At 38.1% G+C, this 16,481-nt stretch overlaps 1 long non-coding RNA gene across 4 annotated transcripts in view; it reads left to right on the forward strand.

Annotated features, from left to right (window-relative positions):
- LOC118018770 overlaps positions 1 to 16,481 on the forward strand; it is a 266,689-nt gene that overhangs the window by 27,899 nt on the left and 222,309 nt on the right. For 2 of the 4 annotated variants that reach the window (XR_004681474.1, XR_004681477.1), the window contains exon 4: positions 15,667 to 15,790. The exons of the other annotated variants lie outside the window; for them this stretch is intronic. This is a non-coding gene — a long non-coding RNA (uncharacterized LOC118018770). The remainder of the gene's footprint in view (positions 1 to 15,666; positions 15,791 to 16,481) is intronic. 4 annotated transcript variants of the gene reach the window in all.

Raw genomic sequence — 16,481 nt, forward strand, 5'->3', positions numbered from 1 at the left:
CAACCACCAAACATGTGAATCATATGAGTAAGATCATCTGAGATGCCCAGCTCCTGTCAGTCCAGGCACATAAATGGTATCAGGGAAGACCAGCAGAAAAACCACTGAGCTGAGCTCAGCCCAAATTGCTGGTTTACAGTGTAACACACAAATAGAACTAAATAGTAGAATTGTTTAATATGTAACAGAGATAACTGATACAGAAATTGATACTAGAAGTAGGGTATTGCTGTAACAAGGCCTAAAATATGTAATGTTGGTTTTGCTACTGGTCAGCAATCAGTGACTGAAAAAATGGCAAAGATGTGAAAAAAGTGAATTTATTGTTGGAAGTTAAAATATTGGAAAAATTTTTTATTGAAATAAATTGGAAAATGGGGGATATGCCTAATAAGTTTATGATTCTAGCTGAAAGGATTGCCAGGCAAGATTTTGAATGTATCAATTGGCTTCTCTTAGCTAGACATAATTAAGTATGGGAAGACAGAGAGGAAATAAAGTGGGGATTATCCATTTTGCAAGCAGAATTTAGAGGAAATAAGGCCCAGAACTTGCCTGAATGGAAAATAAAATCAATCTCCAGTTTGTCCAGATTGGTAAAGCTTCTCAGACTAAGAGTGGCCTCAGGGTAGAAATCAGAGATGTGAATGTTGGATGTTTTGTTAAAATCTCAGAAATATTTAAGACCCGGTAAACCCTCTCAGCTAGACAAAAGGGATTCTAAGACTCGTAGGAGAATCATCTCTCCGCATCCCAACATGTGGTACAAAGGATTCACGGGGGCAGGTAGAGTTGTTCTATATCTTCAATTAGATGATAGTTATGTCTAAATGGCTGAGTATAATCCATGAAATTCATCTAACTGTACGTGGAACATTGGTGCATTTTACTGTATGTATAATATCCCCAAACATGAAAGTACATTGTAGGGATGAAAGCCACATTTAAAAGCAACTAAAAAGGAAAGTACACATGGCTGAAATTGTCATGGTAAACATACAGTCTCAGAGATGGGATAGAACAAGGACATAAAAATGATTATAGGAAATATTCTACTAAGGAATACAAAGGATATAATATGTTAATTAACAATAATTGTTTGCATTATAGTTTACATTATATAATGTTAATTTTAATTTATTATACATATAGTTGGTGGACCTCAAAAGGGAAAGAAAGTAAATGGAATAGAAAAAAATATTCAAAGACATAAGAAAATCCCAGTCCTCCTTGTCTGCCAAGGGAAAATAGAAGACCTTCTTGTTAATTTTTTCTGCTGAAGATTTGCTTTTTTCTTCATTTAAACTCTTCCCATCTTCTCTATGCCCATTTGACATTGTCTTTCATAAATAAACATGTCACTACAGTGTTGTAAACAAAAGAATGGTTCTCTTATAAGAAAATTTCATCCTATCACCTTGATCAATAGAATCAGAGTTTAAAAATAATTATGATTGTGGCACCTGGGTGGCTCAGTTGGTTAAGCGACTGCCTTCGGCTCAGGTCATGATCCTGGAGTCCCGGGATCGAGTCCCGCATCAGGCTCCCTGCTCGGCAGGGAGTCTGCTTTTCCCTCTGACCCTCCTCCCTCTCATGCTCTCTGTTTCTCATTCTCTCTCTCTCCAAAAAAAAAAAAAAATTATGATTTCTTTTCTTTCCCTTAAACAATCTCACCTGCCTGAAGTCATGAGATTAAATAATAATATTTCTGGAGATTCATTTCATGACTGTAGATGGCATTCGGTGAATGGTAAATGGCTACTCTTGATCTCTTGTCCATCTCTGAGAAAGTTTCCCTGAGAACAAACCCTGAATGAAGTATTTCTTTGCTAGGGTTTGTGCCATTATTGCCATAAATGTAAGCGCTATATGATTGTTCTACTTCTTTCTCTTCAAATCTTACAACCTGAGCTTAAAGCTCCTCTGTTCTATTACTTTCCTTTCCTCTTAGAAACACTTACCTTTAATCTCCAGGAGAGTGTTAGGCAGATTCAATTAAAACTCTGCATGATGACTCTTCAGACAGTCACCAGGGGAGTGCTAATGCAGAAACCACCAGAGCAGCTTAGCTTAGAGTTGCCAACTAAACCTGAAAATCATATAATGAGTGGATTTACTATTCACGTAAGATTTGGAATAGTTGGAGTTTTGATTTGTGCTTGAAAATGATGTATTTTAGGGAGGAAAAAAAAATCACTTGAGTTTTGGGAACAGGATTTTACAGAAACCCAAAGTGCTGTGAAGCAAGTCAGGGCATTTGGATTCTAGGCTTGTGTGTTCACTTATTGACTCTATGGTTGGTGTCTCTGATACTTCATTTGTGAAATAATTTATGGGACTGTTTTGAGGATTAAACAAGGATACCTCAGAAGAGAGCTGCAGAAATGTGTTAAAGGCAATCCAACTATTTGTGCAACTGAATACCTATGATCCAGAAGAAAAAATAATTTGAGGAGTTCATATAACTTCCAGGAATCTCATACATACCCTTAGAACTTGTGTGGACTTGAGTAGCAGAGTGGGAAAAGAAGCATCGCTGTCCGCCCAGTTTCTTTATATCAGAAAACTGAGAAGTGGCCTTGATTTTGCTCTCATTCACCAATTCTTTCGTCTAGTCAATCACTATGCCCCTTAAATATTTCTGGAATCCCTTGACATGCTCCATCTTGAGTGCCATATGTAAGCCATTATCGTAGCTCACATCTAGTCTCATTCTACTCCACTTTCCACACTTTCAGAATGATTTCAATAAAATAAATATTGGATGATGTAACTTTTCTACTTAAAATCTTTAATGTCTCCCCCACCCCATCAAGATAAAGTTCAAGCTGCTGCTTCTTCTTTCATACTTCCTGATCTTGTTCTTGCTTCCGTCTTATCTTCTTCTCTTATTCTCCTCCATATTTTGCTCACTCAGGCCTTAGAAAAACACAGAGGGTAGGCTGTTATTAATGAGGTGAAGGAAATTCGTCTGAGAAAGAACCATGAATTATAGAAATGGGAGATGGTTTTATTGGTTACCTTTTTAATAGAAGCCTTGAGCAGAAAGTCAACTTGGATGTCTCATATTCTTTATATAAACCAGAATGTCCTTATCTTCTTTTCAATAACCACAGGGCCCTAAAGGGTCCTAGTTACTGAAAAGAGACCAGGTGCAAGAAACAGAGACAAAAATACATTATAAAATTAATATAAAAAATTTAGTGCAAATGTCAGGCTGCTTAAATCTAATCAAATAAACTTGGTATCAGAGACCTAAATATTATTTATGAAACAAACGCTTTGGGCTAGGGAATTTTTATCTGACTTTACTTTTTAGGTAGCTAAATTCTTATACATATGCCCTAGAACTGGGACTTCTTGAAGTTATCTGATTTAAAAAAATTTTTTTTTTCTCGAAGCAGAGAAATGCCTTCATCAATTAGTACAGGTTGTTATTGATGTTTCCAAGAAATTTCACAACTCTTTTTTGGCAGTGTACTCCAAAGTTTCAGTGTCAAGGCCAAGGGTTTCTTCTTTTTTTTTTTTTTTTTAAGATTTTATTTATTTATTCATGAGAGACAGAGAGAGAGAGAGAGAGGCAGAGGGAGAAGCAGGCTCCCAAGGAGCAGGGAGCCCGATGCGGGACTCGATCCCAGGACCCCGGGATCATGACCCGAGCCAAAGGCAGATGCTTAACCATCTGAGCCACCCGGGCGCCCCCAAGAGTTTCTTCTTTATGCTTAACCAATGTTGCCCTCATTCTAATTTTAGCACATTTTCTCTCATTGTTTCCTTGGTCAAGATAAAGAATAATTTGGTTGATTTTTTATTCACTATGACACTTCTATAAGTCTCCCCAAAGGCTTTGCTTTTCCAGATTAAACAGTTGTGGTGTCTTTAATCTTTTCTCCAAATAACAGTTCTGCATTTTTTTCTCATTATATTTTACTCCTTTTGCTCTCTTCTAGCCCCTCTAAAATTTCTTCACATTTATTTTAAACTGCAAAGACTGGACACAGCATTCTACTAGGGTCAGACCACTGCCAAGAAGGGAGAAGTTGCTTCCTGACTTCTGGCAAGGCACACTACTGTTAATACATCCTAGTATTCTACTACTTTTTAAACTTTCCTTTTCCAATAACCTTATCTTCAAAAGCATTTGTTCAGTATTTATGTACAGAGCCAGTTTGCAAAAGAAATTCAGATGCTCATCTGTTCCTGTCATACCATTGGTAGGAATAAGCATTCTGTGTTAGGAAACAGAGGGATTTAAATAGGAAAGATTGTAAAACCAAAATTAAGATTTTTCTCCATGAAAGTTAGAAAGTAAGGGTTTAAGATGCTTTTGGTTTTGCCTAAATTTACTGGAAATGAGTACAAGGAGAGAACAGTATATCAAAGGCAGGATGTTTAGTACTGAGCCTTTGAATATAAGTTGGAAAATTCAGTCCACTCTATGAATGTGGGAAACTTCTCTTTTTTTTAATTTGAGAGATACTTTTAAAAAAAATTTAAATTCAATTAATTAACGTATATTATTTGTTTCAGAGGTAGAGGTCAGTGATTCATGAGTCTTATATAATACCTAATGCTCATTACATCACGTGCCCTCCTTAATGCCTATGACCAGGTTACCCCATCTCCCCACCTCCCACCCCTCCAGCAACCCTCAGTTTGTTTCCTATGATTAAGAGTCTCTTATGGTTTGTCTCCCTCTCCGATTTCGTCTTGTTTTTTTTCCTCTCTTCCCCTATGATCCTCTGTTTTGTTTCTTAAATTCCACATATGAGTAAGATCATATGATATTTGACTTTCTCTAATTGACTTATTTTGCTTTTCATCCACGTTGTGGCAATTGACAAGATTTCATTTTTTTTTTTTGATGGCTGAGTAGTATCCCATTGTGTGTGTGTGTATGTGTATGTATATATATGTCATTTCTTGACTTGTTAATTTTAGCCATTCTGACTGGTGTGAGGTGCTATCTCATTGTGGTTTTGATTTGTATTTCCCTGATGCCGAGTAATGTTGAGCATTTTTTCATGTGTCTGTTGGCCATTTGTATGTCTTTGGAGAAATGTCCCTTCATGTCTTCTGCCCATTTCTTCATTGGATTATTTGTCCTTTGGGTGTTGAGTTTGATAAGTTCTCTATAGATGTTGGATACCAGCCCTTTATCTGATATGTCATTTGCAAATATCTTCTCCCATTCTGTCAGTAATGTTTTGGTTTTGTTGACTGTTTCCTTTGCTGTGCAAAAGCTTTTTATCTTGATGAAGTCCCAATAGTTCATTTTTGTCCTGGCTTCCCTTGCCTTTGGAGTTGTGTCTAACAAGAAGTTGCTGTGGCCAAGGTTACAGAGGTTGTTGCCTGTGTTCTCCTCTAAGATTTTGATGGCTTCCTGTCTCACATTTAGGTCATTCATCCATTTTGAGTCTATTCTTGTGTATGGTGTAAGAAAATGGTCCAGTTTCATTCTTCTGCATGTGGCTGTCCAGTTTGCCCAACACCAATTGTTGAAGAGACTGTCTTTTTTCCATTGGATAGTCTTTCCTGCTTTGTCGAAGACTAGTTAACCATAGAGTTGAGGGTCAATTTCTGGGTTCTCTGTTCTGTTCTATTGATCTATATGTCTGTTTTTGTGCCAGAACCATACTGTACTGATGATTACAGCTTTGTAATAGAGCTTGAAGTCCGGAATTGTGATGCCACCAGCTTGGTTTTCTTTGTCAACATTGCTTTGGCTATTCAGGGTCTTTTCTGGTTCTGTACAAATTTAAGGATTATTTGTTCCAGCTCTTTGATGAAAGTTGATAGGGACTGCATTGACTGTATAGATTGCTCTAGGTAGCATAGACATTTTCACAATATTTGTTCTTCCAATCCATGAGCATGAAATGTTTTTCCATTTCATTGTGTCTTCCTCAATTTGTTTCATGAATGTTCTATAATTTTCTGAGTACAGATCCTTTGCTTCTTTGGTTAGGCTTATTCCTAGGTATCCTATGGTTTTTAGTGTAATTATAAATGGGATCAGTTCCTTAATTTCTTTCTTCTGTCTCATTGTTAGTGTATAGAAAGGCAATTGACTTCTGTGCATTCTTTTTGACAAGTCTGGCTAGGGGTTTATCAATCTTATTAATTCTTTGAAAGAACCAGCTCCTAGTTTCATTGATCTGTTCTACTGTTCTTTTGGTTTCTATTTAGGTGTATATTTGAGACCTTTCTTGTTTCTTGAGAAAGGCCTGTATTGCAATATACTTCCCTCTTAGGACCACCTTTGCTGCATCCCAAAGGTTTTGAACAGTTGTGTTTTCATTTTCATTTACTTCCACGAATTTTTTAAATTCTTCTTTAATTTCCTGGTTGACCCATTCATTCTTTAGTAGGATGCTCTTTAGCCTCCATGTATTTGAGTTCCTTCCAAATTTCCTCTTGTGATTGAGCTCCAGTTTCAAAGCATTGTGGTCTAAAAATAGACAGGGAATAATCCCAATCTTTTGGTACCAGTTGAGACCTGATTTGTGACCCAGGATGTGATTTCTTCTGGAGAATGTTCCATGAGCACAGGAGAAAAAATGTGTATTCTGTTACTTTAGGATGGAATGGTCTGACTGTATCTGTGAAGTCCATCTGGTCCAGTGTGTCATTCAATGCCCTTGTTTCCTTGTTGATCTTCTGCTTAGATGATCTGTCCATTGCAGTGAGGGGGGTGTTAAAGTCCCCTACTATTACTGTGTTATTATCAACGTGTTTCTTTAGTTTTGTTGTTAATTGGTGTATATGATTGGCTGCTCCCAAGTTAGGAGCATAAATATTTACAATTGTTAGATCTTCTTGTTGGATAGACCCTTTAAGTATGATATAGTGTCCCTCCTCATCTCTTATTACAGTCTTTGGTTTAAAATCTAATTTGTCTGGTATGAGGATTGCTACCCCAGCTTTCTTTTGATGTCCATTAGCATGGTAAATTGTTGTCCACCCCCTCACTTTCAATCTGGAAGTGTCTTTGGGTCTAAAATGAGTCTCTTGCAGACAGCATATTGAGGGTCTTGCTTTTTAATCCCATCTGATACCCTGTGTCCTTTGATTGGAGCCTTTAGCCCATTTTCATTCAGATTAACTATTGAAAGATATGAATTTAGTGCTTTTGTATTACCTGTAAAGTCACTGTTTCTGTATATTGTCTCTGTTCCTTTCTGGCCTGTGTTACTTTTGGGCTCTCTCTTTGCTTAAAGGAGGTCTTTTAATATTTCTTACAGGGCTGGTTTAGTGATCACAGATTCTTTTAGTTTCTGTTTGTCCTGGAATCTCTGTATCTGTCCTATTCTGAATGACAGTCTTGCTGGATAAAGTATTCTTGGCTGCATATTTTTCTCATTTAGCACTCTGAATATATCATGCCAGTCCTTTCTGGCCTGCCAGGCCTCTGTGGATAGGTCTGCTGCCAGCCTTATTCTAATATTGTTTCACTTCATGGTATCACTGATCTCTTGAATCCTCCCCTCATGATCTAGTAGTTGTTTATATCTCTTTTCCTCAGTTTCTTTATTCTCCATAATTTTGTCTTCTATATAATAAAATCTTAAAACAAAACAAACAAAAAAACCCCATGATTTCTATATACTATGTTCCCCTAGTGCTGGAGTTTTGCAGTTCTCTATGATTGGTAAACTTGGTCTTAGCTGGATGTTCTTGCTGACCTTCTAGGGGAGGGGCCTGTTTTGCTGATTCTCAAGTATATTTGCCCTGCCCTTGCCAGGGAGACAGGCTAAGTCATCTGCTCTGAATTGCTCTGTGTGGCTTTTGTTCCCTGAAGGCTTTCCTCACAGCTTTAGAGGATGAGAATGAAAATGGCGGGCTTCCCAATCTTTAGCCCTGGAGCCGAAAGCTCGTTGCCCCACTCCTCAGTGAGCCCTCAGGGAAAAGCAGTCAATCACTCCTGTCTCCTTGGTCTCCATCCACTCTCTCTGCTCACCCAGTCTGTGACTGAGCATTTCTGTCTCAGGCATGCGACCCGGTTTCTGGTCTCCAAACCCTGCAAACTCCTGCTCCGCGTACCTGCATAGCTCCTCCTGGGGGAGGTAGGGGTCTCTCCCATTCTGCTGATTGCTGGGCCCCTCCTTGGAGAGCAGTTGCCCCACCATGCTGTGGTTCGCAGTTTATGGCAACCCTGAGCTGAGAGCTGGCTCCTGGGCTCACTGTTCGTAGCCGGCTTCCCCGCTCGGATACGTGGGAGCTCTGCTGCCCTCAGGCACTCCCACGTCTTCCTGTGACCCCAAGGATCCTGAGACCACACTGTCCCACCTAGGATTCCACCCTGCTTCACTACCTGAGCACCTTTCAGGCAAGGACGTCCCTCACCAGAGCAGACTTCCAAAAGTTCTGATTTTGTGTTCTGCTGCTATATCACTTTCTGGTAGCTGGTTTATGGAGTCTCCCTCCCACTGTGGCTTATCTTCCCATATATCACCTTGGATTCACTTCTCCACACCTCCTACCTTGCAGAAAGTGGTCACTTTTCTATTTGTAGATTTGCAGGTATTCTTTCCTTAGATCTCTGGTTGAGTTCACAGGTGTTCAGAATGATTTGATAGCTCTCTAGTTGAATTCCTGGGACCAGACGGAACTAAGGTCTCCTACTCCTCTGCCATCTTGGACTATCTCCCCTGAATGTGGGGGAACTTCACATGGGTCTTTCAGTGCTAAACCTGAAGGCCCCTTCTTGACCCTGAGTGATTCAGTGTGTTTCTTCTGTTTTTCTGCAAGATTGAGGCTTTTAGCTTGATTTCCTTGTCTTCTCTAGATGATACTACTCTGTTCCATGAATGATTTTCCTCTTGTTGAGTGTCTTCAACTTGTCTTTTCTTTCTTGCCCATGAAGCAGAAACACTTCTACATAAAGGATGTAATCACCTGTATCTCCTGAAAGGAGATAAAGAAATAGGAAGATTAAAAAAAAAAAAAAAAGAAAGGGGAAGGTACATAGTTTACTAAAATTAGCTCTTAAAATAAGAACTATTGCTAAAAAATTTTTCTGTCCTCAGTTTTTAGTCCTGGGTATCAGGTATCCCAAGCCTTCTGAATCTTACTAATTGTACCCTGAGAAGTAACCAAGGCTAGATTATGCAACTAAAATAGAACAACAGTGAATCCTTGGCTCAAGTGGAAAAATGTGTGTGTTTTGGGGACATCCCAGTCAACTTTAGCCAGTTTGCTAAGTTTTTGGTCTTATCATTTCCTCAGCATCTTTTAATGTCTCTATGGATGTTTGGTAATGTGGGGACACAGTTTAAAGAGATCCCTTTTCTAAATTAGTGAGCATTTGGAATTCAGAAAAGGTTTTCAAAGAATTCGATAGTCTTTATTTTTGATTAAAATAATGGATTTTGATTATGAGTATTAACCTGAGGAAATTCTCGTTTATCAAATAAATATGAGGTAAATAAATAAGGAAAATGTACAAAAAGTGATCGATCACAGCACTTATTAGAAGAAAAAAAATTTATTATTGTAAAGAATACAAGTTTAACTCACTGATAGGAATTAGCTCATTTTCCTCTTTTACTTTCCAAAAGTTAACAGACCATGCTCTGAGTCAATTGGCATTTGTATTTGTAATTTAGAGAAAGTAGGTCTTATCAAGAAAGAGACAGAAAATTATTTTCTTACATTTCCATACTTGGGACAGCTTGGATGTTGTTTTAAAATGGTGGTTTACATTAAAAGACAGTAATTCAGTATTATAACAAATGTTTTCAGTAAAATATTTAGAATTCAGGAAATTAAAATGGAATTACTGCCCTTTAAAAAATAGTAGTGGTTGTGCTATAAAGTATCATCAGAAACTGCCGTGGTATCAATACTCATGTCACAATTGGTGAACAGTGAGGAGATGATGATGGGGAGCTGGGGGTTATGGGGCGAACTGTTGACAGAGAAGTCCGTTCTGTGTTGGATGAAGTAGTAGGGTGTAGTGTGCAGTGTGAACTCTTTAAAACGCTCCTGTCAAATGCAGGTAATTCTTCACCTTACTTTACTCTTTTGTGGCTCAAGCATACAAATTCTTTGTGCTAATGCTGACTTGTTGCTCAGCCAGAGAAGTCTTAGAGTCTTAGAATTAGAAGATTAGACTCCTGGACGTGGAGGAGACATTAGAAAGCAGGTAATCCAGAGTCCTTTCATATATAAGGGCAGTCAAGGTTTAAAAAAAAAAAAAAAAAGGAAAATTGCTTTTCTGGAGTCCCACCACTAAGTATATCCACAGAGAAAGGCATGGGATTCTGGTTTGTTGAGTCAAGGGCTTGCTTTACTCAACCAACAGACTGTAGAATTTCACTCTTATTTACTTAGTGACAAAATGGGAGCACAGAGGACAAATAAAGAGTTTTAATTGATATTGACAAAGTATTTCCATTAATACCCTATTTTCAGTACTAGCTTCACCTCTAAAAGCCTTTTTTAAATAACATTATGCCATCCTGATTATTCCTTTGAGCTTGATTCTACCAGCATTTATATAAAATTTTCTTTTTCTTTTCTCAGTGCCATATTATTTCTTAGATGTTAGCAATTATTACCAGTTGTTTTAGATATACACAATTTATTATTAGTTGTTTTTATACACAATTTATTTCCCTGAATGGAGTTTAGGGTCACAAGGTTGTGGCTTTCCACCTGTTTTAGTTCTCCCATAGTTGAAACAATGTCAGATTCTGAAACAATGCAAAAGATACTCTGTATGTATATATCTACACACAAATAAATGGAAAGCGTGTGCTACCACTTACCATTCTGAGATTAAAAAGCTAACGACTTCAAGTTTAAATTACCTGTGTGATCAGTTTTGCTTATTAGTTATCTTAGGGCTCATAACCAGTCAGTACATACTGATATGACCGTGTTGGTAAAATATCAGTGTACTTTTATACTGTTGGTAAAAAGCTCCTACATCCCCTCCAGCTCTGGGCCCCAGCCCTTCCCCTCAGGGAACCCCTAGACTTCTCCATGATACAGCAAACAAAGGATTAATGCCTGCCAACAGGTCATCTCAAGACTGCACAGCCTTACTACTGGTAGATCTAAGCTTATCAGATTCAGAATATTTGGGGCAAGTTGACAAAACTCTGTCTCTTATAGCTGGCATGAATTTTTCTGTGTAAAAGCTGAGCCTAATCATTGAATAGATATTCCAGTTCCTCAGCCAATGTGATTTATCAAGTTCTTCACGTTAAGGTTTTGTTGGATGACAGATTAAATGGCTCCTCAAACGCCAATATGGCCAGTGTGCAACACTGCTTTCAAGGCTTGGTTGACTGCTTTGGCCAAATTCAGTTTTCAAATCCCAGGAATATTTTCCAGTCCCCATCTTAACTTTTCTGAGATATTTGATACAATTGACTGCTCCCTGTTTTGAAACTTTTTTTTTCCCTTGGCATCTTAGAAGCCACTATATTTTTGTCCCCTTCCTCACCAACTGTTACTTCTGTCTCCTTCATCAGATTCTCTTATTCTGTTATCTCCTAAAACTTGGTGTTGTCCAGAGTCTGCCCTTTGTCTTTCCCTTTTCTTATGGGATAATGGGCTCTTCCCACTTTCCATGACTTGAACCCAACTGACACGCTGATGATTCCTTAACCTGTCTCTCCTCTGGGCTTCTCTTTTTCAGTATTCCTCCTGCATGCCCCACTCAGTCTCCCACACACGCATGTTTTTCTCTCCACACCTCCCACATTCAATTTAGTTTCAAAAAAATAATAATTATTTATATCTTTTATGTTTATACTCTTTTCTGTTGGGTTTACTTCTTGGTGGGATTAGTTCAGACCTTCGTCTTTCTTTTACGTCTACTTCCTGTATTATTTCAGTAACTTTTAAGCTAAACTGTAATACATTTGCTATTATGGCTCTCTCCTTAATAAGACCATGGGCTTCTGGGGTGCAAAGATTATGCCTTTGTTGTTCTGTATTCCTGGAGCCCACTGATGGGTGCTACATATAGGTGCTCCATAAATGCTTGTTGAGTGAACAGTCTGCTGCCTCTGAATGCTCACCTTCTTTGGGGGAAATTCTTTTGCCTCTTTCCCTTTGCATAAGACTTCAGTGTTCTTTTACCACTTCTACCACTTCTTTATGTCTGAGAATTGAACTCATTATCTTTGAAGTGCCGATTGCCTGTATTGTATCAGTTCAGCTAGAGCTACCTAAAAGCAAGTTTGGCCCACAGTGAGCATCTTGTTGTAAATGACCAGCTTTGAACGGTTCTCCTGGGAATCTAATCTTTCACTGTGAGTAGGGACATCTTGTACTGTTGCTTTCCAGGAAGCCGCCAGATGGCTCATAGAAAAGCATCCTTATTTAAAATCCTTTCAGAGGTGTTCAGGGAAAATGTTCCCTTCAGCTCATGAGAAAACTGCTTTCAGACCAAATATGTGAATAAATTAAAACCTGACTTCTCATCCAGCACAATGAAATAGAACTGATTATATTCTCAATTCTTCACCTTGGAGAAAGTTCAATTTGTGAGGAAAAAAAAATAAGTTACTTATTTGGAAATAAATAGGAAAATGAAAATGGGCAAGTATTCAAACGAGATCAGTAAATGAAGCAGCAACTAGGGAAAGGCTATCATTTAACTTACCTGTCCCCAGGTGATCCTTATGCTTGCTTCTGAGCAGAGAGAAGCCTGATGTTCTGACTCATCACAGTTCCTAAACTGTGATTTTTTTTTTTTTTTTAATCCTTAGGAGCCATTTCCAGTGAGCAGGCTACTAACACATCTCTTTTTTTTTTTTTTTTTTTAAGATTTTATTATTTATTTGACAGAGAGAGACACAGCGAGAGAGGGAACACAAGCAGGGGGAGTGGGAGAGGGAGAAGCAGGCTTCCCGCAGAGCAGGGAGCCCGATGTGGGGCTCGATCCCAGGACCCTGGGATCATGACCTGAGCCGAAGGCAGACGCTTAACGACTGAGCCACCCAGGCGCCCCTCTTTTTTTTTTTTTAAACATTTTATTTATTTATTCGTAAGAGACAGAGATGGAGAGAGGCAGAGGGAGAAGCAGGCTCCCAAGGAGCAGGGAGCCCGATGCGGGACTCGATCCCAGGACCCTGGGATCATGACCTGAGCCGAAGGCAGACGCTTAACCATCTGAGCCACCCAGGCGCCCAACTACTAACACATCTCTTAAAACCTTTATAACATGTCTTAGAGGTGGGATTATATTGCTAACATAGTTTTTGTTAAAGAAAGATTAACAGATGGTAATGCAGCAAATACGAACAAGCTTTGGATGATAAATGCTCAATATATGAGATCTCATAAAAAGAATGGACAACAGTGAATGGACATATTTGGAGAGGAAGAAAGGGACCAGTGTTTGCCTCCCTTAAGGTTTTCATTGTTTCTTTTTCAGTCTTTAATGTGACCACATCAAAAGAGCTTTAGATGTTAGAAAGAATTGGAAACAAGACAAATTCAATTCCATGAACTCACATTTCTAGGAATTTTCTTGGTCCTGGGTAGAAAAAAACACACCAGTAAATTTTCAGGATCTTTCAAATGTGGGACCAGATTACCCCTGAGGTCAGTGGGTGCATGTCCAGGGACCTATTTTCAGGGGCATGGGAAAGCATAAATAACTTGCATTTTTCTCTATTTGATTCTAAAAAAAATGTGTACTCAAGAATATTTATCCTCTTTTAAAGGTGTAACCTAAACTTGTTTTGCACTTTGGAGCACATAAATAACTAAATAACTTATTTTTTTCTCCTCACAAATTGAACTTGTGTTCTCCAAGGTGAAGAATTGAGAATATAATCAGTTCTATTTCATTGTGCTGGATGAGAAGTCAGGTTTTAATTTATTCACATATTTGGTCTGAAAGCAGTTTTCTCATGAGCTGAGGGTAGATTTGGGCAGTGACTCTGAAGCACGGATTCTCTAGAGTTTCTTCCAGAGGTCTGATGCAGATGGGCAAGCTGACCCTGAGGACGTGTCTGTGCTGTCTGGGATGGGGTGGCTCACTGGCCATGTGTGAATAATTATGCATAATGTCAATACCTGGGCATGGGGAGCTATTTTACTGCCAGATGTGACTGTTAGAAGGAAACTTTCAGAAAAACTGGAGAGAAACCCAGCTGATAAAGTAGTATTTTTTCCCTGAAATACAAAAAGCTGTGAGAAAAATACATTACATTATCACAAATATAGTGAATAGCTATTAAATCTGGTGAGAATTTTTAATGGAACATTTCCTTCATGGAAAGGTAGTCAACTGGGGCGCGTGAGTGGCTCAGTCGTTAAGCGTCTGGTCATGATCCCAGGCTCCTGGGATCAGGTCATGGGCTCAGGTCATGATCCCAGGGTCCTGGGATCGAGACCCGCATCGGGCTCCCTGTTCGGCGGGAAGCCTGCTTCTCCCTCTGCCACTCCCCCTGCTTATGTTCCGTCTCTCGCTGTGTCTCTCTCTGTCAAATAAATAAATAAAATCTTAAAAAAAAAAAAAAAAAGAAAAGGTAGTCAACTAATTCTTCTCCCCAAAAAGGTTCCCTTAATTCATTCTTTTAATCAAATTGGATGTGCTGGGGATTCCATTTTAGGCATCTGTGGCTTGTTACTATAGAGATTGTATCCCAAAATCGAGTTGGTTAAAAGTCCTTCTAATTTGCTGATCTATTTGTCAAACAGGGTTTATAGGTATTTATGTGGAAAATGTCAGATTGGGAAAATTCCAGAAGATGGCACCATGATAGTCATCATCTTTCTAACCAGAGAAAGATTTCTTTCTCCCTTTTTCTTTTTCTTTTTTTTATCTGTCTTTGGCTTCAGCATCTTTTTAAAGCTTCTCCCTATTATACAACTTAAGACATGGCACCATGCTGCTTTGTCTCTCTTATATCCCTACTATCATGTCACCCATGGATGACCTTTTCCATTAATGCTCAGAGAAAAGCATGAAAAAAATAAAGAGGATTTGGTTAAAATGAAATCACTTTATATTTAATCTGTTAATGGCTTTTATTCTTCCATCAATAGAAACAACTTGCCAAAAAATCACAAATATACGTAGTTATGGGAAAACGTATTCAGAGTGCATAATCACACCCTGTCATTCGCCTTTGACTGTCAAAGTATTTAATCAAGAGACTTGTTAAATCATAGATTACGCAAATTAACATAACATTCATGTTTTGAAATTCCTTCAAGAGAGAAAAGCTACTTTTGAAGCCGAAATAAATAAAAATTGTCTTTTGTGTAAATCAAATCCATCTCATTTAGAGAATGATAGATACATGTGCTTCATATTTTACATGTGAATGACCTGCAAAAAGACATAAAACTTATCTAAGCAGAATAAAAGGAAATTAAAAGTGCAGAAAGACTATCTGTAGAATGAATACATATAATACTCAGATACAAGCACGTACATACTTAAAATGTACACATGGAAATGCCTGAACCAAAAAGAATTCATTGCAGTTTAAAAAATAAATTATCCAACAATTTACTTTAGCAGAGTTCAGTGGAAGTGACCTGGTAACTTACTATAAAAGGGAATGATTTTTTTTTTCATAGTGAGTAGGTACACTTATTTGTGGGTAGTGCTGTCTTTTATGTAAGAATTGGTTCCAGTCTGTTTCATTGTTTGTTTTAAAAAGGTTTGTTTTGAATTGTTTCCAACAGGTTGAGGATTATTTTCCAAAGAATTCCTGGTTTAACTATCAGTGAATGTCTATAAACATTGCCAAAATTTCACTTCACTTTGTGGCCTAACAGCCAATATTGACTGTCAGTCTGGATAGCTTAGGTAAGTTTTGGTTTGCTTGATCTCTTTCTGGCTTGCTTGTTTTATATTGATCAATTTGACCAGATACCTGCTAATTGTCATTTTTTTGAAATATGTGTCATGTTGGCACAGATGTATTAGGTCAGCAACTGCTGCTTTCTCCTTGTCCTGTTCAGTACTTTCCTTCGTTCATGTGGACAAATGAAATAGAAGCCAAGAACATCTGGAAACAATCAGTAAACAATCTTTGAAAATTTCTGCTTCATTTAGACTCATATTTCAGAAAAGTATATTGATAGAATAATTAAATTTACATTTTAATTTCATCTGGAAAGTTTATTCACTTGACATCTCAAAAATCATTAACTTCCCAACTTACATTGTCATTGTCCTAACTGAGCAGCAATAATTCTTAGCACCCCTTCCTCCTCAAAACATATACAAGCAATCTCCAGTCATAAGAATTTTCTTCCTAAAACATAGAATGTGGGATCCTGTCACTCTCCACTTCATAAACCTTCAGTTTTTCACTGGTGTGCTGAAACATTTCAAGCTCACTGGTTTCAAATTTGACATTCATCATGTGCTGGAATCCATCTGGTCTCCCCTCTATCTCACCTCTTGACACATTATGTAGTCTAGCCACTTCTTTCTACTTAAGCTGAATGTGCTTTTTGTTTGCTTCCTTTCTTCCTCCTCCTCGTCCTCCTCT

This window comes from Mirounga leonina, unplaced genomic scaffold (genome assembly GCF_011800145.1).
Source record: "Mirounga leonina isolate KUSES-001 unplaced genomic scaffold, KU_Mleo_1.0 Mir_172, whole genome shotgun sequence".
Classification (NCBI taxonomy): domain Eukaryota; kingdom Metazoa; phylum Chordata; class Mammalia; order Carnivora; family Phocidae; genus Mirounga; species Mirounga leonina.